The 27,015-nt window shown below is 37.9% G+C and overlaps 1 protein-coding gene and 1 pseudogene across 1 annotated transcript in view; one reads left to right on the top strand and one right to left on the bottom strand.

Moving 5' to 3' along the window:
• DKK2 (dickkopf Wnt signaling pathway inhibitor 2) overlaps positions 1-27,015 on the top strand; it is a 63,313-nt gene that overhangs the window by 22,420 nt on the left and 13,878 nt on the right. The gene's annotated exons all lie outside the window — the stretch shown is intronic.
• LOC117679917 (large ribosomal subunit protein eL36 pseudogene) lies at positions 1,146-1,468 on the bottom strand (annotated as a pseudogene).

The raw sequence follows: 27,015 nt of genomic DNA, 5'->3' as shown, positions 1-27,015 counted from the left end.
GCTAGAGATATACAACTGAGTACTGTCAACACATTGATCACACTTGTTTTGCCTCTTGTCACTTGTCAATAAAGTTTTCATATTTCTGCAAGTGCATTTTCTTTACTCTCTACAGTACCTAATCCAATGCCAATGGATGATCTCAGTCAGTGGCTTTGTGTCAATTTAAATAGATTAAAGAGAGTGCAGACTTCTAAGGACTCTAGAGCTAGATCACGTCCCCCTCTTCTCGATGACCAGAACCAGTCCTGGAAGAAGAAGAAAATTTATCACAATCCTAAACTTCTACCTACTCCCAAGCCCCCAGATCAGTCTAAGGATACCGTACGGATGTCATAATCAATACAGATAGTTTCATTTAGCCACCGTCTCAGATAGCAGCTCTTTACAACAACAATAAATGGTATTAAACAGTAGTAAAAAAAATCTTTTATTAAGATTACTAAGTAAAAAACCAATGCACTGCACCTAGAGTAATGCATGTCAGAATGAAAGTAACCATTGCATGGCTGCATCACAGGACTTTATCTGAATGGCAGCAACCATCCAGGCATCTCTCTAGCTTTTAGCATATGGTTTGCTTAGCAACTGTGCCATTTAGCCATGTCATTTTGCCGGAACCAATTGCAGTTGTTAAACGAGGAATAACTGTCAAATCAAAGGCTGCTGAGAGTTTGAAGAAGTCCCAGCCTTATCCTGATCTCACCAGAGACCATCAAGCTGAGTTGCAAGCTTGTTCATACATGCATTTTATGCTATCTTATATGCATAGGTATATAAGCAGAAATGTTGGAATAAAGAGGTTTAGAGGAACAGTGATTTTAATGTCCAGTTTAACATACTGTCCCAAATAATCTCTTAATTGCAGATTTTACTATTGTCTTGGAAGACAGCTCAACCATTTATGTATTTATTTATTTAATTTGTCTGTTGCTGTGAGGTGATTCTGGGTGGTTTACATCATTAAAAGCAATAAAATCATATATTGATTTTGCATGCAAGCACAATCACAATAATATATAGGTTATGACAATAATATATAGGTTATGATTAAAAGATAGGGAGGGAGCAGAACGTATAGGGAAAAGGTGCAATTTTTGGAGGGACTTCTGAAATAAATTTTACTGGGAATAAGGATGCAGAATTCAGTTCTTCTTGGCTGCTGCTTTCTTCATTGCTGACAGGGCATTGCTGAGTTCTTCCCGCTATATCTTGGCATGAATATAAGTTTCTACCCTTTTCTTTGTGAACTTCAGAGCTCCATTTTCTTTGAAGACTTTAAGCAATTCCATTGCTCATCTCTCATCATATGATGCAAATCTGCACATTTCTCAGATTGTGTCCCACACAAATTTCGTGTGTTGGGTCAGCCACTGATGGTATCCACATAATGTCATGGTTTTGACACATTCTTGGTCACTTTACGGCCTTTGTTTAGGCCAGTGGCCCTTTGATATTGGATTGGCATGACTTCAAGAGTTCTGTTGCAAAGACCACCAGAAGACAGCATGTGCTGTAGGATACAGAGTGATATTCATATCTGGAACCAGAAAGTTATTTTCACAGGTTGGCTTAGTGTTATCCTGAATAATTACTGTTTGGGTTTACTCTCAATGGCATATAGTCTGGCTAATTTCCATAAGGAAATGGAATGATTCAATAATATTGATTGGCTTGTTGGAACAGCAAAGAGATGAAATTAAACTTTCTGCTTGTTCAGAAAGTCTTAAAAGATACACAGCGGTAGTATAATGAATGAACTGGTCTAATCATCTGCTTTATGTATAGCAAAGTAGACACAGTGTAGAATGTTTGTTTTTGAACTGAATTTTTTTTGCAAAAAAGGGGCTGGACCAGAGGTGGGTTTCAGCAGGTTCTGACCAGTTCTGGAGAACTGGTAGCAGAAATTTTGAGTAATTCGGAGAACCGATAAATACCACCTCTGACTGGCCCCATCCCCATCTATTCTCTGCCTCCCAAGTCCCAGCTGATCAGGAGGGAATGGAGATTTTACAGTATCCTTCCCCTGGAATGGGGTGGGAATGGAGATTTTACAGTATCTTTCCCCTGCCATGCCCACCAAGCCACCCCCACCAAGCCAAGCCAAGCCAAGCCAAGCCACGCCCACCAAGCCAAGCCAAGCCAGGCCACGCCCACCAAGCCATGCCCACAGAACCAGTAGTAAAAAAATTTGAAACCTACCACTGGCTGGACATAAATTTTCTACTTACAAACCCTACCATTTCTACATCTTTTAGATATCTTCAGTTCATTTTTTTTCTTCTAAACTAAGCAGTTTTCCCAAGTTTTGATTTCAGAATCCAGTTTGATTACTCAGAGAAACTCTTTGGACAGTTTTTCCTGCATCACATCTCACATTCTGAGATTAGATATGCCAAGATGCAACAATGCCACTTTAAAAAGATTAGAGATAATGACTTTTAGGACACATTATACTAATTAATTCCCATTGTAGGACACATTATACTAATTAATAGCAGCTGTTAAGGAGGTACAGCCCTAAGGGAGGACCTTGCAGGAAAAAAGTACTTATTTGTAAATTTATTGGAGCTGTTTGGTTAGCAACTATGGGAAGTGGCTGCTGGATTAGATGGATCTTTAGCTTAGCTCAGCAATACTTTTTGATGCAAAACATTACCGTTCTTCCTGCTCATTTATTCTCTAGAGCAGTGTTGCTCAACCTTGGCAACTTTTAAGATGTGTGGATTTCTATTCCCAGAATTCTCCAGTCAGTATGCTGAAGTCCACACAACTTAAAAGTTGCCAAGGTTGAGAAACACTGCTCTGGATGACGCAGATTGAATGGAAGAGACCTGGAGGAAGTTGCGTAGTAATTTTGCTATGAACCAATACCTTCACTGGGTGGCTGGAATCCTCTTCCAGGATTATGATTGCATCTTGTTGCTGTTTCATTACTGCTGTTATAAACAATTTTACTTAAAAGCAAGCATGCAGGAAGTTTAAAAATGCTATTATTTATTTATTTGTTTGTTTGTTTGTTTATTTATTTATTTATTTATTTATCTTATTTCTATAGTCAATCATATCAATCAGTGACTCTGGATAGCATAGATGATAAAAAATATAAAAACAATAAAACAATGCAAATAAATATATATGGCCGCCAAATCAAAAGTATTGCTATGGATGTTAATATAGTCCAGAAACAGGGTCCTTAAACATACCCTGTTTTCCCCAAAATAAGACATCCCCTAATAATAAGCCCAATTGGGCTTTTGAGTGCATGGCAATAAGGCCAAGTGTTTATTTCAGGGTTCAAAAAAATATAAGACAGGGTCTTATTTTCAGGGAAACACGGTACTCAGGTTCCAACGCATATAACCAGATCTTCATAGTCTTACAAAAGATGAATAGGGTCCAGATAATCTAATCTCTGAAGAGAGAATTGTGGCTACAGCACAGAAGGCATATCTCCTGGTCCTTGAAAGCCAATGTGTCTTAGTTAATGGGACCCATAATATGCCCAATTTGCCAGATTGAATTGGATAGGTAGAAACAACTGGGAGAAGGTGGTCCTCAGGTAACTAAGCCTCAAGCCACAAAGGGCTTTAAAGGTGATAACCAGCATCCCAAATTGCACCCAAAATCATACTAGCACTATTTATTACCTATGCAGCCACATTCTGCATCAGTAGAAGCTTCCAAATGCTCTTCAAGGGCGTCCCCTTGTAGAGCATGTTGCAGTAATCCACAAAGGAATGAAGAACTGTGAGCAGAGCTTCCCAAAACAGGAATGGGTGCAACTGTGCACAATCTTAAAATGTGCAAAGGCCTTCCTGGCCTTGGCTTCCACCTGCTCTTCTAAAAGAAGCTATGAGTCTGAGAAGATACCTCAGTTTGTGCAGTGGGTCCACATGGGGCAGTGCCACTCCATCTAATGAATGGTGGAACAACCTTGTCACCAGAAGACCCAAATATCGCAGCCACTCAGTCTTGCTGAGTTGAGTCAAAGCCCATTGTACCCCATCCACACTCTTACAGCTTCCTGGCACTGTGACAGGACATTCACAGCATCACTCAGATGGCCCAGGGTGGAGATATAAAACTCAGTATCATTGGCATATGATTGGGTTTCATTGGGTATACAGGGACGTGGTGCTTAGTGGCTAAGATGCTGAGATGCTTTGTTGATCGAAAGGTCGGCAGTTCAGCGGTTCAAATCCCTAGTGCTGTGTAACAGGGTGAGCTCCCATTACTTGTCCCAGCTTCTGCCAACCTAGCAGTTCGAAAGCACGTAAAAAAAATGCAAGTAGAAAAATAGGGACCACCTTTGGTGGGAAGGTAACAGCCTTTGGCATTTAGTCATGCCAGCCACTTGACGTCTTCGGAGACGTCTTCAGACAGCGCTGACTCTTCGGCTTTAAAATAGAAATAAGCACCACCCCCTAGAGTCAAGAATGACTAGCACATATGTGCAAGGGGAACCTTTACCTTTACATATCATTGGCATGTTAATGATATCTCACACCAAACCTTGGCTCACTTCACCTAGCATCTTCATGTAGATGTTAATAAATAGAAGATAAGAGATGCCAAGCCCTAGGGTACCGTACAATGTTGAAGCCACAGGCTGGAACTCTTCCCACCCCCATCAACATGAACTGGAACAAACCCTGGATGAAGGTGGAGAACCAGTGAGACACAGTAAGTGCTCCCTGTTTCATAGGGACTTCCTTGCTTCAACTCCTTCACTCTGGGCCAGAGTTCCCCAGACTGATACCACATGAAGAACCCAGCCGCACATGTTTCAGAGAGAGGAATCCCCACCTCCTGTTCCAGCCAGGTCTCAGTAATGCATGCCAAGTCAGCGGCTACTTCAACAATGAAGTAATGAACAATGAAGTCATGGTCTGCAGAGAAAATACCCTTGGAAAAAGAAATAATAAAAAAAAATTAGACTGCTGAAATGAATAGATTAACTTTGATGATTAAGGATAGAGAAGACTCAGAATATTTTAAAATTTGGAATTATTTCTATCATGGGTTGGAGAAGAGATATAAATGATTAAGTCTATAAGTATGTACAAATATGTGATGAGTAGAATATTATATTAGTGACGAATTGATATTATGGATTGGATAAGGATCAAGATAGAGGAAATAATAACTATATAGAAGAAGAATGAATTATGGAAGACAACACCGAGATGTCGCAGGGAAAAGATAATTGATGTATGAAATCCGGTCACAATTCAAGGTGTTGGTTATTACCTTTAAAGCCCTACATGGCTCAGGGCCAGGGTATCTTCGAGACCGCCTTCTACCGCATAACTCCCAACGACTGGTAAGATCCCACAGAGTTGGTCTCCTCCAGATCCCGTCAGCTAAACAATGCCAGCTGGCAGGCCCGCGGGGGAGGACCTTCTCTGTGGCTGCCCCAGCTCTCTGGAACCAGTTACCTCCTGAGGTCCGGACCATCCCCACCCTATTGGCCTTCCGAAAAGCGGTGAAGACCTGGCTTTTCCGGCAGGCCTGGGGCCATTGATCTCGCTCTTGCGATCCGGCGAGATCCGGCCATGAATGGTGTGAATGAGTTTTAATGTTTTTAATTTTTAATGTTTTTTATAATGATTTTAAATGCATTGTGAGCCCCCCTGAGTCTTCGGAGAGGGGCGGCATACAAATTGAATTAATAAATAAATAAAATAATAAATAAAGGTTTGTCTAAAAAATAAAAAACTTTTTATTATTTTTTTTTTTAAAAACCCAATGAAGTCATGGGTATGAGTGCCCTTATTACAAACTGACCTGGCATTCACCAGCAGCAGCTGACAACCCACGGCCTGATGGATAGTAACTATGGATTTAATCTACTTGTCTACTTTGATGTCAAATCAGAAAGGTCTGGCTTCTTCTGCCGATTGAAAGCAAATGCTTGCATATGGTCTGAAAAAAATAGAACATTCTTTTCATTCCCTCCCACAGCTGCAGTTTCCTGTTACAAGCTGTGGTTTAATAAATATATTAAATAATAAAAAAATAATTTGCTTGTATGCCCTTCTCCTTCCAGCTGGGGCCATGATACATGCGTGTACTAATGTGAATTCATTTTTTTGAAAGAAAATAATAATTGCTGTTCCCTCTAGAATCCCTCTACACCCCCTCAACCTCCCAGCTGCAGATTTGAGCCCACTGGCACATTTATTTCCAGCTTTTATTTACGAGGAAACTATATTGCAAAACCCCCAAACGCTACGAGGATCGCTTCCCAAGCAGAGATTCCCTGGGTGCCCCTGGTAAGAGCTTCCCAAAAAGTCTGACATTGAGCAAGGAATAAAGGGAACACTCCACAAGGAGCCCTTAAGGGGTGCATTTTAAAGTGGGCAGGAGACTGAGAAATGGCCCCCTGGTGAAACAGACAATAATACTGTTGCAAATTGTAACAAATGTGGTAAAACCCACATCTTCAACTGCCTTTGATTATGCTAATTCACGGACTGAATCGCTCACATGAACACCTCCCTCCTACATGGCTTTGAATAATTTGAACTTATAAGGTCCCTCTTTCTTTTCAGCCAATCATAACATTCAGCTCTTTAATTGAAGCCAGAAGTTCCAAAGGCCACTTTCTTTTGCCATGAGCCACTTGACAACTGCTGAAAGAGCTTGGATAGATCACTTCATCAACTTCTGCTGTTGTTGTCTAATATATGGGTCTCAAACCTTGGCAACTTTAAGCCTGGAGGACTTCAACTCCCAGAATTCTGGGAGTTGAAGTCCTCCAGCTTAAAGTTGCCAAGGTTGGAGACCCCTGGTTTATTAGAGCATAAACATCATGTGCTTATAATAACTATATTTTTGCCTTTTTACATGTTGGATGTACAATATGAGCAATCTTCTTTGTTTTACAAATATATATTTTAGCAGATTGTACTATTGTATAAAAATAGTGGTCCACCATCCTCCATTTGAAATTCTCTGTTTTAACTAGTCAGCGATTAAAAATGGAAGTCCTATCGCATATATGACCATGTAATTCCTAAACAATGAACAAAAGCAATTTTAAAACTCCATTGAATAAAAATTTAGATCACTACACCTTTTTATAAAATTTCTTCCTGGAGCACATTTTTTTAGTACTGTTTCTGCAACAGTAATCATTCTCCGGAAAGTTCTTTTTCTTTGTTCTTCCTAGCAACTGCCAATATTGGTGCCAGTGCAAAACCGATTTATTGAAAGAAATCTTTATAACTTGATTATTCTATATCTTCATACTGAATGCTTTCTGTTCACAGTTCTGTGTAATATTCTAGAATGTTTTCAATAAAGAATGTGTAAGAAAGCTTTTTTTTTTTTTTACTCAGTGGTTCTGTCTGATATTAGGAGCATACAGAAATTTTAAAACATGCTTAAAAATAAAAGTAAAAAATCACAAAAAAAGCCAAAACTCACAAAATATTTAGTGATTATACAAAGATTATGTGAGATTTAAATAAATGGGTTCCTGGATTCTATTGTACCAAATTATGATCATGTTAGAAATCCTTGTGAATAAGATAGGTGATTTAGAGAGTAATTTTCTGTTTTGCAAAGAAGAAAATTGTAAAAACAAACTCGTTCCTTTCCCTTCCTCTTAAGTTTCCCCAAAGGTAAATATCAATTTCTAAGAGCAGATAGGCCTATTCAAGCGGTTGATAAATGTCTGGTCAATAAATAATAAAGGTTTGATTGGAATCAATTAATCTTTCTCTATAGAGCTCTATGACAGTTGCTAGCTCTAGAATTAAAGTGGCTAGTGAAAAGATTAGTTGGATGGCCAACTGCCAGAAGGAACAGCCTTGAGTTCTCATCATTGTTGCTTCATAATACTAATAGTTAAAGTAGTATTTACTAAATCATTTTCATGTAGTAAAAATACATAATAAATGTTTAGAGATGAATGAACAGTTTGAAACTTCCGGACGGATTGATGAGCTGAAAAGTCTGGGAACGCTTGTTCTAAAGTAGTTTTCTCAACTTTCAATATTATCTGTAAATTCAGAGTCCTCTTTTCCCAAAAATAAAATAAAAAATAAAATAAAAGTCTGGATCCAGATTATAGTTCTGATTGCTTGTTCTTTTCTTATACTTTAACTGAGATCTTCCCATTTTGTGCCTCTAAGTCAAAGATAAAAGGACGAATTAGGATTTGTGATTATACTGTGAAAGTGGCAGCTGCGTTTTTTAAATAATAGGACATTTTACATGCAAAAAGCCCTTACAATTTCATTTTGCCTACTCATAAATGAAGATAAGTTAAAAATGAGTTTGTGTCATATTTTAAGATGAACTAACTCAACTGACACTTTTTAAACTAATACAGGAACTTGGAAGTCGTTCTTTTTTTCATAGCTTTTCAGTTTGTGATTCTAGATTTTAAACCTTGTTCAAAAGGTATAAAAAAAGGTATATATTGTGGGAAATAATTTGCAAAAATATTTTTAAAAACCCCCCCACCAAGACTGGCTTTAAAATTGTAAAATGGATTATTCCAAGAAATAACTATTATTGACTTCAATTGCACTTTCTCCCTTATAACTCTGTACAGATCTGTACTCAGTCTCTTATTAAAATCAATAATATTTTAAAAGTAAGCATGCATAGGCTTTTTGGTGCATCATTATACTGTAAACATAGGTAGTTTATGGCCACTACTTGTACCAATGAGCTTCAAAATATTATTATATTTCCAAAGTATAATGTTGTTTTTAGTCGCAAAGTCATGTCCGACCAATCACAACCCCATGGACAATGTTCCTCCAGGCCTTCCTGTCCTCTACCATCCCCCGAGTCCATTTAAGATCACGCCGACTGCTTCAGTGACTCCATCCAGCCACCTCATTCTCTTTCATCCCATTCTTCTTTTGCCCTCAATCGTTCCCAGCATTAGGCTCTTCTCCAGTGAGTCCTTCCTTCTCATTAGGTGACCAAAGTATTTGAGTTTCACCTTCAGGATCTGACCTTCTAAAGAGCAGTCAGGGTTGATCTTCTCTAGGACTGACCGGTTTGATCGCCTTGTAGGGGCTCACAGGAGTCTTCTCCAGCACCATAGTTCAAAGGCCTCAGTTCTTTGGCTCTCAGCCTTCCTTATGGTAAAGTATAATAGGTATAATAATAATGAAGTTTAATAAAACTAACAATGTTTTACTTGACTTGCATACAGAATATAAGAAAAGTTAAAACACACAAGTTTAGACTTCATGAGTGACATCTAACATGGGGTGGGGACCATTCCATAGGGTGCCAGTCATCACCCAAAATCACCATCTTGGAGTACCCACTGACCTCATTTCACCTCTCCTCACTCACTTTACCTCACCTCACATGGTCTGTGCATAAAAGTTCCGCTTGAACTGAGGAGATTAGATGGATTGGTTCTGCCTCAGAAATCAGCATCAAAGGTATTCAGGAGCCAAACCTTCAGGGCTTCAATATTTTTGGCACCATTTTTGTGAATTCTTGTAAATGTCCTGTTAAATGTCAACAAAATATTTTCCAAATTTTCCAAATTTTAAAAGATCTTCCATGACTCTTCAGAAGTTCTCTTTGCTGCACATGGAAAATTACTAGCTCCCCCTTCCCTTTTTTTTTTTTTTTTTTTTTAGATAACTGCAACCAACTTGTTGAATTCTATGGCAACCAATATTTCAAAATTCCTTTTTAGCTGTTGCAAATTTTCTTAGTGTCCGCTAGATGGTGTACATGCTGAGATTAACAGAGCAAACGTGAACTGCAGGAGAAGGAATGCAATCTGCAAAGAAACAGCAATCATGTTACTAAGGGGAATAAGGGTTTTGTTAAAAGAGGAGAGGAAAATTCAACAGTTTTTTTTTTAAGTTTCTACTAAGTAGCAACATTTACTTTCTTGAAAATCACTATAATTTCTACTTAAACCTAATATTAGTGGGGGTGGGGGGTTGTATTGCATCAAAGAATTTTCAAGAATTATTACATACTATCAACAATACATTAATGATGAAGAAGGAGGACAAGGATCCAGGAAGGGATATGCAAAGAAAAGCTTATAGGTTTAGATGAATTCTATCTTTACTTTCCATTTGAAGAAAACAATCAGTTTCAGATAACAACAGAAAAAGATTAAAAAGAAAAACAAAAATGGCACAATAATTAATGAAAATAATTAAATTAAAACAAATTTCATCCATAAAACAATACTCAGTGTTCTCTTTCATAAAGGCAGAGAGAATGGCAGCAAAGACCATTTCCTGAAGGAGCACATTTCATAGGTTGGGAGACGACCAAAGTAATTCAAAATAAACCAGTTGTGATTTTAACAGTAACAGAGTTGGAAGGGACCTTGGAGGTCATCTAGTCCAAACCCCTACTCACACAGGAGACCTGCACTAGGGATTCAAACAGCCGAACTGCCAATCTTTCCGATCAGCAAGCCTAAGCGTCTTAGCCACTGAGCCACCTACCATAGTCAGGCTTGCTTCTAACCTCACCTCAATTTCTTATCAACCATTTCTTAAGAGTGTTTGCAAAGCCCAAGCTTGACTCCCCACTGACACCAGTCCAGTAGGGCTTCAACTTGGTGAGCTTCAGCTGATTGCATTCATTGTCATCAAATGTCTGTCCTTCTGACACCTCAAGGAATTTTCTCTCCTTTCAGAATTGTCAAAAGAATTGAATTGTCAAAAAAAACCCAAAACACCTCACTTGGAAACAAACGCTCTTAATCACAAGCTTCTAATTTAAAAGATATTACATTTGTAAAAGGAAATATAACTAAAAGATAAAAAAATCAAACAACTTTCTCAGAAAAAAATCAATTTGTACTGCTTCTTTCATTGTTTCTTCATCCTATTTCCTTTGTTTCCATCTATTCTTCAATTTCATTTCAGAACAAGCAGAGCTTCTGCCAGAAATAAAAGGAATAAACCCATGCTACTATATTCATATTAATTATTATTATTCTATTGTTAATATTACACTAATATAATATTTATTTATGAGTTAATGTATTATACTACTGATCATATAAAGCCATGATTGAAAATTTCAGAGCAATTTACAAAACAAGTCATTCTTTTTTCCCTCCACAAATTTGCTTAAGTCTGAGTAGATATTTCCATTCAAATTGTTTTATTTCATTTCATTTCATTTTTGGGGGAGTAAACTTGTGTCCAATGTGGTTGGAGTGCTAAACCACACACACACACACACACACACACACACACACACACACACACACACACATGGAGACATATAATGCGCATAAAATGTGTGGATTTTCATGCAATTGGTTTTTGGCCATATTTGTAATAAGATACAGAAATGGGGCCAATCAGAATTTATAATTAAGATAGACATCCTTTCCTCAGGCTAGATAGATCTATATTAGATAATTATTTTTTATAATGAATTTTTCAACATCCATCTTTCCCTCTTTTCCCTCTGCTAACTTGGCTAACCCTGATTCTGTAATGACTATGGAATTCTAAAGGCTGGATACTAGCCAGAACAAATAAGGATGTCCTAGAGGACAGGGTGGATATTTCAGTGATAATAAATATGGAATATAAATATGTAAAGAACATTATTTGCAAACATATGGGTAGGTCAAAATCAGGGCTTGATTTCTCTGTACATCGTAGCTTATACATAGAGAAGGAGAAATTGGACCTGCTATATATTTTTTTAACTTCCATGAATATGCAAACAAGCTGGAATAATGTAAATAAGAAAAAATGGTAAAAGGTTCAAACTGGAAAACATATTACCGTATTTTCTGGAGTATAAGAGTACCTTAGTTTTTGGGGTGGAAAATAAGAAAAAAGCTGATTGGCAGGTGGATCGGCCTCCCGGAATAGCCCCAGTCAGTTGTTCCCAGAGGTCAATTGTAGCAAAAGGTTCCTTGGTTGTGAGCTCTGTGCCTTGCTTTTTTTTTTGCTTTTTTTCCTGCCTCTGAAAGCCTTTGAAACAGGGCTTCAGAAAAAAAGCCTCTGAAGCTCTGTTTGGGGGCTTCTTTTTTGAAGCTCTGTTTGGGGGCTTCTTTTCTGAAGCTTCATTTTTTCAGCCTCTGAAACCTCCCTTTGAGAAGCTGGGTGGGGCTACATTCGGAGTATAAGACGCACCCAGATTTTCACTCTCTTTTTGGGGGGAAAAAGGTGCATCTTATACTCTGAAAAATATGGTAATTTTATGTGGTTTTTGGAAGCCTGCTTTGAATTCTGCAAAGAAATTGCATAGGAGCCTGAGGAAAGCCACTGTGAAATCCATAAATGCTTACAATGGGTCACCTTGTAGGAGAGATGGGCAGCATAAAAAATAAATAAATGAATGAATGAATGAATGAATGAATGAATGACAAGACCTAAAACAAAGTTCTGGACATATATCCTGCTTTTATTGATAGTAACATTTGCCAAGTGTTCCTTTTCTCAGGACAGTAAGTGAGTGTTTTCTTTGCAATATGGGACAACTCATTTAATATCTCTTCCTGGTTTTGTCAGTATCATGAGTGGATCAAGGAGAGAAGGGTGCCTTCCAGTGGTGAAATCCAAATTTTTTTACTACCGATTCTGTGGGCGTGGCTTGGGGTGTGGTGTGGTGTGGTGTGGCTTGGTGGGCATGGCTTGGTGGGCATGGCAGGGGAAGGATACTGCAAACTCTCCATTCCCACCCACTCCAGGGGAAGGATATTGCAAAATCCCCCATTCCCTCCCCACTCCTGGGGAAAGGCTACTGCAAAATCTCCATTCTCCCACCACTCTGGGGCCAGCCAGAGCTGGTATTTGCTGGTTCTCCAAAATACTCAAAATTTCCGCTGCCAGTTTTCCGAACTGCTCAAAATTTCCGCTACCAGTTCTCCAGAACCTGTCAGAACCTGCTGGATTTTAGCCCTGGTGCCGTCTAGCTATGATATGGTGTAATTAGCACTTTCTGGACAATAGCTGTATACTATAAACCACCCTTGTTAGTTGCAATCTTTAGAACTTCTCCAATGTTTTCTTTCATAAATGCCTGAATATTTGATTTATTACTACATGTCAATTTGGATTTATTACTATGATTTATTACTATGTGTCAATTTGGCCACACTTGGAATACTGCATCCACGATGTAAAAAAGATGTAAAAAAGATGTTGAAACTCTAGAAAGAGTGCATAGAAGTGCAACAAAGATGATTAGGGGACTGGAAACTAAAACATATGAAGAACAATTGCAGGAACTGGGTATGTCTAGTTTAATGGATTAGGGGAGCCATGATAGCAGGGTTCCGATATCTCAGGGGCTGCCACAAAGAAGAGGGAGTCAAGCTATTCTCCAAGGCACCTGAGGATAGGACAAGAAGCAATGGGTGGAAACTAATCAAGGAGAGAAGCAACTTAGAACTAAGGAGAAATTTCCTGACAAGTTAGAACAATTAATCAATGGAACAACTTGCCTCCAGAAATTGTGAATGCTCCAACACTGGAAATTTTTAAGAAGAGGTTGGATAACCATTTGTCTGAAGTGGTTTCCTGCCTAAGCAGGGGTTTGGACTAGAAGACCTCCAAGGTCCCTTCCAACTCTGTTATTCTATTCTATTCTAATTGGCAAAACAAATTTATAGCAGAGTAGAGGTAGAAAATTACCATTTCACCCTATTTCTTAAACAATTAAATCAATTTATAGCACTGCTAGTGAGTCTTGTGGCTGCTGCTGATTTCTCTTCTTCCTCCTTAGAGGCCAATAGAAAGTAGGAGATGAAACCAGATGTCAGAATCTACTTTTCACGGCTAAAGTCTAAGGAAAATGCAAAAAGAAAGACTGCTGTGGGATATAATATGAAGATTTGATCTTCAGAAATCTGGGATACAATCAAATAAATAAATAAATAATTGCAATATGTCCCTTAAGACTTTTATAGCCTTTTGTAAAAATCCTAAATGCTGATGTCTTTTTTTTTCTTTTAATAATATGACATATTGAACTAAGCTAATGGAATTGTTTATGAAAAATTAAGGCCAGCAATTATATTTATTCCAATGTCTGTCTATGTACATGTGTATTTGCTATCTGCTTTTAACGATGGATAATTTGTAGATTAACATCAGGACTATAATTTAACATAATCTTTTCTTTACCAACCTTCAAATATTTGTTGAAATTGTGGGTTTGAAGTTTATAACACTTGACTTAGAAAAAATATCCATTTGATGTTGTACTATAAACTGAAAAACAAGGGACACAAACTATTTTGACTGTCTGGATTTTGTTTCGTTCCACAAAACATAACCTTCAGAAATTCCAGTTAACATTGGTTGGACAAAAGGTTTTTCTGACTTCGGTGCTTCAGAGAAAGGTTTAGCTTAGTGACAAAATGTCTGCCCTGAACATGAAAGTTCTCCTGTTAAAATAAACAGAGCCAGTAAAAGGGAGCAACCTGTGTGAAAGCTCTTCAGGACTATTCAGTTCAGGGGAGACCAAATTTCTCCAGCCTCAGACTGACTCAGATCATCTTAGATCTTGTAAGCTGTGTGTTAGGATATGGTTTGAGCCTAACAAGTTGTCCAGGCAATATATGTGTTCTGTGACTTTAACATGAATATGTATTGTGTGACTTTAAGCCTTTACTGCTGAATCATTGTAATGCTGAATCATGCTGTAATTAGTTGTAAACGTATTTAAGAAAGGTACTGTAATGGATTCAGTTGATGATATGCTAGGGGTGGGTTCTAAAATTTTTTACTACTGGTTCTATGGGCGTGGCTTATTTTGTGGGCATGGTTTGATGGACATGTGACAATTCTTTAGGATTTAGCAGAGGTACTGGTCTATCAGGCTTTTAACTGCTTGCAGAGCTGTACCGGTCTACCCATTTGTTTTTGGAGGCACTGGTCTACTCATTTGTTTTTGGAGGCACCAGTCTACCAGGCACTGGTCTATTCACTTATTTTTGGAGGCACTGGTCTACTCATTTGTTTTTGGAGGCACCGGTCTACCACCACACTGCCTTTTAACACTGATCAGCTGTAGGGTGGCCCTTTGAAGCCCCACGGCAGGAGTTTAAGCAGTTTTTTTTCCTTCTAGCCGATCAGCTGGGGCTCGGGAGGCAGCGAATAGATTGGGGGTGGGGCCAAATAAAAGGTAAGAATAACGTGGTGGGCAGCTCCCGAACAAAGAGAACCGGTTCGGTGACGTCATATCGTCACTGCTACTGGCTCGGCGGAACCAGACCGAACCGGGAGGAACCCACCACTGCTGTGCATGATGGAGAAAGTTGTTTAATTGGATAAGGCTCATATAGATCACATGGGTCTAGATATGAAAATAGCCTTTCTATGTTCTTAATTTAGCTTTTTATGTTAACATGAAATTATATAGGACAGTAAACTAGAATGTGTAGGTTTTTGTAGCATCTTCAGCGTATATAGTGCACAGAATTGTTCTGATTTGGACAATTCTGTGATTTGGAACAACATGGTCACATAACCCTAACATGACAGCAATAGCAATATCCTTGTTACACTGTGTAGCACAATCAGCGATGAAATCTGGCCGGATCTATCTGGTCCACGCGAACTGATAGCACCAGTGGCGGGAGGCCCTGCCCACCTGCCAGGATGTCATTACGTCACATTTTTGACCCTCTGTACATGCACAGAAGGCTCTGTGCATGTACAGAAGAGGTGCTCCCATGCATTCCCATTCCCAAACTAGTAGCGAAGTTAAGTGGATTCCACCACTGAGCACAATGCTAAACATTATATGGGAGTCCATGATATAATTCGAGAGGGAAATAAAACTGGGAATTATCTATTAATATGGTTCTTAAATTAAAATAACCTCACAAAATTAGCAAAAGTGGTAGGCTGCTATATGCTTACATTGTTTCAAATAGTTCATTTAATGTATATTTTATTTGCTGAGGTAAGGAATTATATTAGTTGGGGCGGGGGTTTACCCTATTTTGAAGATTTTTTTTTTAAAACTAGCCTATGCATCTTGAGAAAATAACCCACACTACACTACAACTGTTTTCTTCAGTGTAGAATATTTCAAATGAATAATTCCAGAGGTTGTAATCCAAGATTTTGTGGCCAACTTTTACAAAGATTGCACAAAAGGATTTTGAAATGATAGTGATAATACTGTTGATGAGGAAGCCTAAAAGAGGGACTGATGTGCCATGAAACCTCAGAGGACTAAAAGGAGTAGAAATATTGCTACTTTTATTACTGGATTTCTTTACTTGTAGGAAGACAAATATGTAGAAAAATGTAAGAGGGAAGGACATCAGACCGGAATATTGAGAGAGGAGAATGGAATGGCCACTTACAAACTGCAATCAAGAGGGAAAAAAATATGCTGGTGATAATTATAAGGTTAGAAAGGATTAGTGTAATTTCAATACAAAAGTAATACATCAATATAGTGATGAAGTCTGTACTTCAGGTACCTACCTGTGTGTTAAACTTGTTGAAGAAAATATCTATTTGTCGATATTTTCCTTTAGGTGTTTCTGCCTTGAAGTTAATTTGGATCGGACAATTCTTCAAATAAAGAATACATTTAAATATAATTTAAACAGAAATTTTCAACCCTACAGTGAGACAGGTCGCAAGGTAAAAAAGTTTTTTGCCGAGGAAGCAAGAAAGTTAAGAGAGAGAAGGGTTTGATCATTCCCTAAATCCTTACTTGTAACTAGATTGGGAATCAATAATTTTTCAGGTTCTGAATGTCATTTCTGAAGTTACAGACACCAAAACTTTAAATGAAAAACGATTGAAACTTTACAAGATCATAGTCTCCAACATGGATGCTAAACTCCCACATGATTTTACATGAGAACATTGAGCTAAGAATCAGAGGGATTGGGAGGTGGACGACATAGATTTTAATCACGATCAACAACTTGTTTGGTCTTAATTTAAGATCAAACTGGTATGCTACTTCTATTATATTGTGAACTCCATACATAGATTCATAACATAGTTTTAGGGGATTCTCAGCAAAAAAAACCCACTTTCTAATAGGCTGGTTCCTGTATTAGTTGGTCTCTGGCCATCGACTTGCCTGCAGCTGTAGTAGCAAATGAATTCGAGCTATCATCTTACCTTACATTTCCCACAGAACTTTAGATGCTTTGCCAAAGGCCTTGGAGAAAGTTTTTTTTAAAAAATACTCAAATACTCAAATACCCGGCCACCCATTACGGAGATTCCATAGCACATATTCACATTACTACTCTTGTGCCTGAAACAGTGTCTGTTTTAAAGATGACTTCTTCTGAAGAGCAACATCTGTGGACTTTTTATGCTAGATTGATTGATGATGATATTTGAACATCCCTATCCCCAAACTCCTGTCCCAAGGCTCTTCTCTTCATAAATGTCAGATTCCCCGTCTCCAGTGGTGGGTTGCCCCCGGTTCGGATCGGTTCTATAGAATTGGTAGTAAAACCAGTGGGAGGCTTCGCCCACCGATCCCAACGTTATCAGGGAGCTTCTGCGCATGCACAGAAGCTTCTGAGCATGTGCAGAAGTGTGTGTGCACGGCCCCATTGCAAACCGGTAGTAAAGTTAAGTAGAATCCACCCCTGCCCATCTCCCCTAATAGTTAAAAACTGACAGAATTGGCAGGTTAGCATACTGCAAGGTATCGGGCTTCCGAATCAACTCATTATTTCACCTTCTAGGAATTTGGCCAAAGATAATGTTTCAAAAATCAATGTTTCATCATTTGGAAAGTAGACCCAGCTTCTACCTCGAATGTAGATTATCGGGTGTAAATGTCTTTTATTTTAAACACACTAGCTGTCCTATTGGTAAAGTGGCAGTTTTGGATCGTATCATGGTCCTTGTAATAGTAATTTGGGGGAATGGAGTTCTTAATCATTTTGTGAAAACAATCATGGATGTCTGAATTTCAAAGGTATTAACATCTCTGGGAGAAGGTAAGGATTTGGAGAGATTTGATTTGTTTTGCAGATTTTTACTATTTCTTTTTTAATCACATAGCCCAGCTTTCTTAGAGGCAGTCTATTTAATTCACTTTCATGTAAGCAGTGGGGATTTTTTCTGAGAATATTAAAGTTCAGCACTGGAAGAAGCTAAAATACAAGTTTGAGTAATTCCTCTCCAAGAAGTTAGTAGCCTGAGTCTTCTGCATACCTATAAAAACCAAGTTAATTTGGGGTAGAGAAGGAAGCCCTGACCTTTAACAGGATGGCTTTAAACTCCTTTTTACCAGTCAACTAGCTTTTTGCTCTTTCACCTGATTTTTTTTTTTTTTGAAGGGTTTTGTGTATGGAATGCATTCTGGAACATACTTGTTCCTGAGCTCTTCTGACAGCTTTTAGAAATTGCTGGCGAGTCCCAAAAGATATGTAATTTTAGAAACAGCAGCCTGATGCTAAACATCTCCACCTGTTCTCCATTATCTCCCTTCAAACGAAAACAATGTTTGGCTAAAGTTACAAACTAATGGAACCCATTTTCACTAAATAGGTACATTTGGTCATATGTAATTTGGTAGCTCATAAAAGGCAAAAAAAAATACAGAAAATGGCTTCGAACAGAGAGAAGGAAATGAAATGAATTCCCCCCACCCCACAGCTGTGATTCTCACCCCACTTATATGAAAGAACAATACCCATTGAAGTCAATGGGAATCACTTCCAAATACATATGTTTTGGATGACGATGAAATCAAGCCTAATCTCTATTTAATATATAGAGCAAGAATGGAAAAAGGATTTATCCAGGGGTCATGTGGCTTTTAAAGCCATAAATAATTGCATATCCCCCTATTCTCTTTTACATACAGTAAGCTCTTTCTAATGCAGGCACCATCATGACCTCTTTTTTGCTTGAAAATTTGAAAAAGTATACTGCAATGAAGAATGGAAGGGATATTTCCTTGTTTCCTATACAATATGAACTTGTCCTAGGAAAGTTAAATCCTTATTGGGCAACAAGGCTATAGCACTAAGTGTTACAACCAAGATAAAAATAAATTAGATATTGCCATTTATTTAATGCTGCACTAAATATAACCACTAAATACTCATTGTGTAACAACTGAAAGTTTCAAGATCAGTTGCTAAAATTTAGTGGCAAGCTTCACCCATCCATCCATCCATCATCCATCCATCCATCCATCCATCCATCCATCCATCCATCCATTTTTCAAATTTGATGCAATCCCACTTTAATCAAACAAATTTGGATAGCTAATATGGCATCAAAGCAAGAACATAAAATCAAGAAAACCACCAGGCCATGATATGATTTTGCTCCAATTTGGAATGGGGAAAATTTGTTGTGAAAGGGCCAATTTACAGCTTGACTGGGGGTATTTTAACAATGAAATGAATTATCTAAGAAAGATCCTTTTACTGGATATGTCCAAGCAGAGGACATCTGTGTTTTAATGTAGATTCCTGTGTTCAGAACTTTGAACTCACTGGTGCTTTCAAATCTACAGTATGACTCAAATTAAAAAGCAAATATATAGAAGAGCATAAAACCAGGAAGCTTCCAGGGTTTAAGTAAAGTATATTGGGATAGGCTTTATTATTAGACAGAATGTCATTGTCTCAAGGTGTAGATGCTCAAAGGTGGCAGCAAAGTTTTATGGACCACTGTACTTGCCCTTCAGTACTTGAACTGGTTTACTGCCATAGAGAATGCTATCCCATTTCCAATGTAAAGATAGAGTCATTTGCCAGCTGCTAGATAGCTTTGTACACAACAGAGGAAGTAATAACATCTTGTTTTAGCTTCAGATCAATTCCACCAAATATCAGACGACATGAATAGGAGTTTTGTTTGACATCGTATTTGCAGAATGGTCATAATAAAACAAGATTGCATTCTTTAACAAGTCGGGTAAGCAACCAAATGCAGCCTCAAGTCTAATTTCAAAGCTGTTTTGAATGAAAAGAGTTTAGTATTCTAGCCTCTTCTAGCACCAAAGAAGAGAAGGAGAAGGACGAGAATTAGAAAGTGAAAGAATAAGCGGCCAAATTTTGTTCTGCTCCACTCCCCAATATTTGGTTTAGTTCTAGGCATCATTGAAATATACAGTATTGTGGTTCCTTCTTGTGAGGAAGTTGTCCTCAAAAAAAAAAAAAAAAAAAAAAAAGATTGCCTTTTTCCTTTTTACATCATGGATTAAGGCCTTCTTCCATGTGTATCCTATGGCCAGAGGACATCTGAAGTGGAAAACTGGCAATTTGCCCTCCAAGCACTTTCTACTTCCACCGTCCATATTTGCAATCCAGTAAGAACTTGCAGATTTCTTTTATACAAAGAGGATACTCAGTCTCATGGACTCTTCAAGTTTGAACATTAAGCAAAAAAAAATATTCATTGTTCCATAGGGACCATTTTTAAGCATGCTTTTTATTCTTCACCAGAAGCTCAGAAAACTCCGACAATATAAAACAACTTAAAAATAGACCTTGGATTGTAGTGTGAAGAAAGCTTCAAAGAAGATGCCTAATTTTAACACTGTTGATGGTATTGTCAGATATGGTTTGTATCCCATTAAAATTTCCTTGCAAGCCTCACATGTGAATGGAATTACAACACAATGACCCCTTTCCCCCCCAAAGTTTTAAAGAAAACAGCAAAGAAATGTGCTGCCAAATTCTTGGAGGCAACTTTGAGGGTTGAACACACAATGAGCTGCACGGACAATAGGGCCACCCGCTTTACAAGAAGGAAAGGATGACCAGGGTGAAAAAAAAACTTTAAGGAATATTTATTCTACAAAGAAGCAGCTTTTAGTCTGATGTTATGCCAAACCCAGAGGATTTAGTGTTTTAAAACAAAAGGAACAAAAAAGGGAAAGATCTAACTATGGACTACTTTTTAAGACATCGAAATGGAAAGATGAGGTTCCTACATGAAAATTTTTTAAAAGAAAGTTTTTTTTCAAGAAAGTCGGGATATTGAAGCAGATCAAAGGACTATTGTAAAATAAGACAAGGCAGATGCTAAAGTGTATTGAAAAGGCCATTGCAGTGGAGGTCATAATGTCTCATCTATTATGTGCAAACATTTTTTGCTTCTAATTTCATTGAATGGATTTGAACTGTCTACCCTAAGACTTCTTAAGAATTAGCAATAAAAAACTAAAACAATATCATAATAAGTTTTTTAAAAATCTGCTTATTTATTTATTTATTTTATTTTTCAAATTTATATGTCACCCTTGTCCCATAGGATTCGGGGTGGCTCACAAAGTAAAAACAACGCAACAATCCAATACTAAAGATTAATCAATTTAAAATCCCCAAACAATTAAAAACCCCGCAGCAGATCAGGGAATTTGCTGAAAAAGCCATGTCTTCAGCTCAGCGTGGAAAGTGCGGAGGTCAGGGGCCTTCCGGAGCCTGGTGGGCAACCCATTCCAGAGGGTCGGTGCGGCCGCAGAGAACGTCCTCATTCTGGGGGCTGCCAGCCGACATTGTCTGGCTGACGGCACCCAGAGGAGGGCAGTCCTATGTGAGCACACTGGGCGATGGGAGGCCGGTAGTAGTTGGTCCTGCAAGTACCTCAGGCCCATGCCATGAAGGGCTTTTTGTAGGTAAGTACCAGCACCTTGAAGCGGATCCTAAGGGCCACCGGCAGCCAGTGCAGCTCGCACAGGAGAGGTGTTACATGGGAGTAGCGGGAAGCTCCCGTAACAACCTGTGCGGCTGCATTCTGGACCAACCGGAGCCTCCGGGTGCACCCCAAGGGCAGCCCCATGTAGAGGGCATTGCAGTAATCCAACAGAGAAATGATGAGAGCATGAGTGACTGTACGAAGGGCATCCCTGTCTAGGAAAGGGCGTAACTGGTGCACCAGGCGAACCTGTGCAAAAGCCCCCCTTGTCACAGCCGTCAGATGATCCACCAAGGACAGCCGTGAGTCAAGGAGGAAGCCAAGATTACGCACCCTTTCAGAGGGAGTAAGTAGCTCCCTCCCCATCAAAAGTGATGGGGATACTAGATCACAAGATGCCGGTAACCACAGCCACTCATTTGAATGAAATATTTACTTTACTGTAATAATTTCCTAATAATTATGTCATCCCCTCTTTTAATTGATACAATTATATTTCATAATGGAGAGTAAGCTCATGATATCCTCCAGGCAACCATTTATGGAAAGCTATGGAAGATTGTACTTTAATTCCAAACATCTTTAAAGTTTAAAGCAAGCTACTGTCTGTAATTCTGGGGCACAATTAAATGGAAGAACAAATTGACATTATAAACAAGAAATTGACAAGCTTAAAGTCCAGGAGTCTGAATTTAGATCTAGTTTTCAGTCATTAGAGCCAGTTAAACACCATCAAATTTGCTTTTATTTCTGATAAATGTATGAATATAGGGGTACTGTAACTTGTAGGTCTTCTAGGGATTTTCAACTTGTATTTTGATTCTCTCTATTCACCTTATCCACTCCCTTTCCCTTCAATTTGCACTGGACTATTGTTTTCTCTCATATGCTGATATTGTAAGTCCAAGTATGTGAGTTTTTTTCTTCCTAGGAATCAGTTAATCCGTTTGGTCCAAGTTGATTGAAAGATAGATGGATCTGAATGTTCATATATTGATCATAGTTATATTTGGCAGAGTAATGGACCTAAATTGTCCACGTTGTACAGAACTCATGAGAAAGTAGATGAATTTATGTGCCTTGGTGTGATATGATTACAAATTAGAAAGAATGTTGTACAAATGCTAGGTAGAAAGAGTGTATGGAGAATGTAGTCTGTTACAAAGTGCACATGTTTGTGCTTCTACACACTATTATATACAAGTTAGTATATAAGTTAGTTCAGAGCATTGTTTCTTGATCTTGGCAACTTTAAGATATGTGGATTTCAACATGTTAGCTGAGCTATTCTGGGAATTGGAGTCCATGTATCTTAAAGTTGTCAAGATTGAGAAACACTGCTCTGTAGAAACATAGAATTAGAATCGAATACAGTGGAAATGGGATATCTAAGAATTGGTAAATCAGGAAAAGACAAAAAAAATAAAATAAATATAGAATGAATATAAACATGATTTTTTTTTACCTTTAATGACCCTATAATCCCTTTTATTGGGGTAGAACTGGGGCAACTGAATGGAGCTGAGCGTTTACTGGCTGGATGCCCTTCCTAACACCTATGTGGAATTCACAGCAGATGTTTTTTCTTTGTATCCTGATAGATAAACATTTGTCACTGCCTAGGATTGAACTCTCAATTTTCCGATTGGCAAGTGAGCATCTTTACTTCGGGGCCACTGCGCCATTCGAATGCAAAAACGAATGACCAGTACAAAAAGAATTATGTTGCAGTGAATTGGTTATATAGAATGACTGAATGCTGAGTAAACTGCATGAATGAGTGAATGAATGGCCAAGGACAGTGGGAAGATTGAGAAAGTGATACTTAAACAAAGGTCCTTCCTGGGATAAACCAAAGCTAGGCAGGAAAGAACATGAATTGCAACTAAGATTTTATTGCAATGAAGGAAAGAAAGTCCTTACAACAAAATGATAGGTTCAGAGTGAGTAGGAAAGATGGTATCAAATTTATATTCAATTTATTTTCAGATCACTGGAATGCCCTTTTCTCTATACAGATAGATTGGGCTCCCTGTTTGCATGTTCATTCAACCCAATCACAGACATCAGTTGCATATTTACATTTTCTGCATTTCTGCATCCTGTGATAATTTTATGCTGTAGTTGGAACTCTGACAGTATAGTGAACAATATTGATGTAAACTGCATATACAGTAGTTGGGTTTTCTTTTCTATTATCTTATCTCTTGCCTCTAATTTTTTGGCTTGTTACTTCTTATCTTTTTCTGTATATTAGTTTAGATCCCAAATCTTTAATATTAAAAGGTTTAAAAATGTGTTAAAGTGTTTGAAAATGCACACGCTTAATTTTTTTTCCGCATAGGGAATAAGTGCAAAATTGTGCAATCTTCCAAATCAAATAAGATCAGCAACTTACGAGCAGGTGCAAAAATTCAGAATGAGATCCTTAATTTCATAGAGATAATGCAATTCTTTCACCACTAGGGAAATAGGGAAATTCTTTCCACTAGGACAGGGGTCTGCAACCTTAAACACTCAAAAAGAGCCATTTGGACCTGTTTCCCCCAGAAAAGAAAACACCGGGAGCCACAAAACCCTTCCCATGCCTGACTATTTCTTGAGCGGCCACAAAACTAGCATATATAGTTGAATTAAACATTCTGTTTTCTTCTGAAACTTTTCTTTTCTTGGATTTATCCATGGTTGGCCTAACGGGGGTTGAAAAGCTCAATAAATCGCATGCTGGTCGGTGTCACACATTGACGATTGTGACGCATATTTTGAGTGACATGGAGCCACAGCAGAGGAGTGAAAGAGCCACATTCAGCTCCAAAGCCACAAGTTGCTGACCCCTGCACTAGGAAATAATAGGAAGCAGTAAGATGGACCTTGGATACAAAAGTGTACTTGCTCCAGTTCCTGCCCACCTAGCAGTTTGAAAGGATGCAAGTGTGACTCGATGAATAGGCATCACTTCAGTGAAAAGGTAACAGAATTTGTTGTGTTTCGGCACATGATCATGCTGGTCACATAACCATGGAAATGTCTTTAGACGATGCTGGTTCCCTCAGCTAAGAAATGGAGATGAGCACCATCCCCCAAGAGTCAGACATAATTCTTTATGTCTGACTCTACAGCTGGGAAAAAAAGGCTTTATTCACTGTCTATAGATGAGATGATTCTCAAAAACATTGACAAGATCTAGTTACATCTGATTGCATTGAGCAATGATCAGGACCTTGGATAGATCCCAATGGGTTCTGCTAGCTTAAACTGTACAAAGATGTCTCAATGAAGAACCAAAATCCTCTTAAGAGTTGAAAAAGGCCAACAGGGATTGACTTGCCACTGGCTCCATCCCCGTCTTAAAACCTATCTGTGGCTAATTTATATTTTAGAAGAAAAGATGCTACAGGAAATACTACTAATCATAAGACAGCCATGTCTTCAGACTATAAAAAGAGGTTCGATAGATTTTGACAATCTGCAAATTATCTGAAGCTACAAGAACTGGGCAGGAGCTGAATACAAAGAATGTGAGTTTTAGTTTGCTAATTTTTGATATCCGGTTGAATATAGTAATCTCTAATTTGCTTTTTCTCTTGTTTTTCTTTTGCTTGTCCTTTGGAGTTAGATTTTGAAAACACATATGGGCAAAATAATTCTCACATACTGCTAATACATTTAAGTGAACCATAATAGTTTCCATTCAGTACCGACTCACAAAAAATGTTATTTCTATATAATAAAAGCAGGAAATAACTGCATAACATCAGGAGGAGCAATGAAATCTTATGACTGGAATAGATATCCACTAGAGGAAAAACTGAGATCATCAGGATCATTTTCACTGAATTAATATATTAACTTATGTCCCCAGTGGCCTTTACATTTTATAATGCACTAGCTCTTTGTGATTATTTTCTATTTTATAAAACGAATTAACTGTTCACATGTATATGACACAATAGTGTAAAGATTTGAATAAAGATGTGCAGAAGGAATACTTTGAACTGGGATGAAGTATTATCTACTAAAGATAAATAGCAGAACCTCCCAAAGCTCTTTCTCATGGATTAAAATATTCTATGAGGCTTTAAAGTTGAATTTGGCAATTTGGAATCAATTATACCAACTGAACGAACACATATATTTGCTTAATCTTATGTCATTTTGCTTTTATTCATTGTGGAGAAGAATTAAATATCATGAAAACCACTCTGCTTCTCTTCTGTGAACTATATGCCTTCTAACTTCTACATATAATAGAGATACTTAAAAGTATCCTAATAGTATAGGATCCTATCATTTTCACAATGCCATTATATGTTGCATTTTAATACTTGCCACTTTGAATGGGGAAAGTAACACAGTGTTACTTTTTGCATTCTTACATTTTCTGCATAGATATTTTACAAATATTTATCTAATTTAATAGCACCTTAAAATAGTCTTATTTTCTACATACTATAATTGTAAGCAATATACACATATTTTATTACCATATTATTTATTTAATGCATATTTATTAACATGCACTTTTGCTTGTGAAATATATGTGATAGAGTACAAATATATTGTAGGGTACTAATATGGACCCAACAATTTGCAAAAATTATGCCATGCAATTATGTGGAGAGGGTCTGATTGTAGTATTTTAAAAAGCCACTAATTTAATTAACAGGAGCATGCTTAGCAAGGCTAACTGGCAAATCAATCAAACAGAATAATATAATAATGAGCGTAGTACATTAATGCTGGAACTGGTAGCATTTTAAGGCTTAACATCAAATATGGATTCATGTACCTACGTTACTTACTTCAGTGTGACTTTTAAATCCTGTTCAAAGTTATAAAATTTTAAGCTCTGAGGAGGCACAGAAATACATATATCACTTTTATCACTCCACGCTTAATTTTTCTGGGAGATATGGGAGTAAGATCCAAGTGTCTCTACAAGCTATTTCATTTCATGACAGTCCCAGTGGAAATGTATATACATGTGTTTTATTTTTTTTTAAATTTGATTTATATGCCGCCCTTCTCCGGAGACTCAGGGCGGCTTACAATGTGTTAAGCAATAGCCTTCATACTTTTGTATATTTATACAAAGTCAGCTTATTGCCCCCACAAACTGGGTCCTCAATTTACCTACCTTAGAAAGGATGGAAGGCTGAGTCAACCTTGAGCCTGGTGAGATTCGAACTTACAGTAATTGCAGGCAGCTGGTGTTAATCACAATGCTATCAGTCTGCTGAGCCACCAGGCCCCTACATGTATTCTTACTTCATAAAGTGGTCAGTAGAGGGGGCGTGCATAAGTGCACCAACATGCCTATCGTCCCTCTCATTGTATTTTTATTCTCTTTTTCTTGTTCTCGTTTTTGTTTGACAAATTCCAATAAATAAAAAACAAATAAATAAACGTACAAACACGCTGAGAAAGT

Source organism: Pantherophis guttatus, chromosome 8, assembly GCF_059756535.1.
Source record: "Pantherophis guttatus breed Tessera chromosome 8, ASM5975653v1, whole genome shotgun sequence".
In the NCBI taxonomy this organism is placed as follows: Eukaryota; Metazoa; Chordata; class Lepidosauria; order Squamata; family Colubridae; genus Pantherophis; species Pantherophis guttatus.
This window is presented reverse-complemented; position numbering and strand designations above follow the sequence as displayed.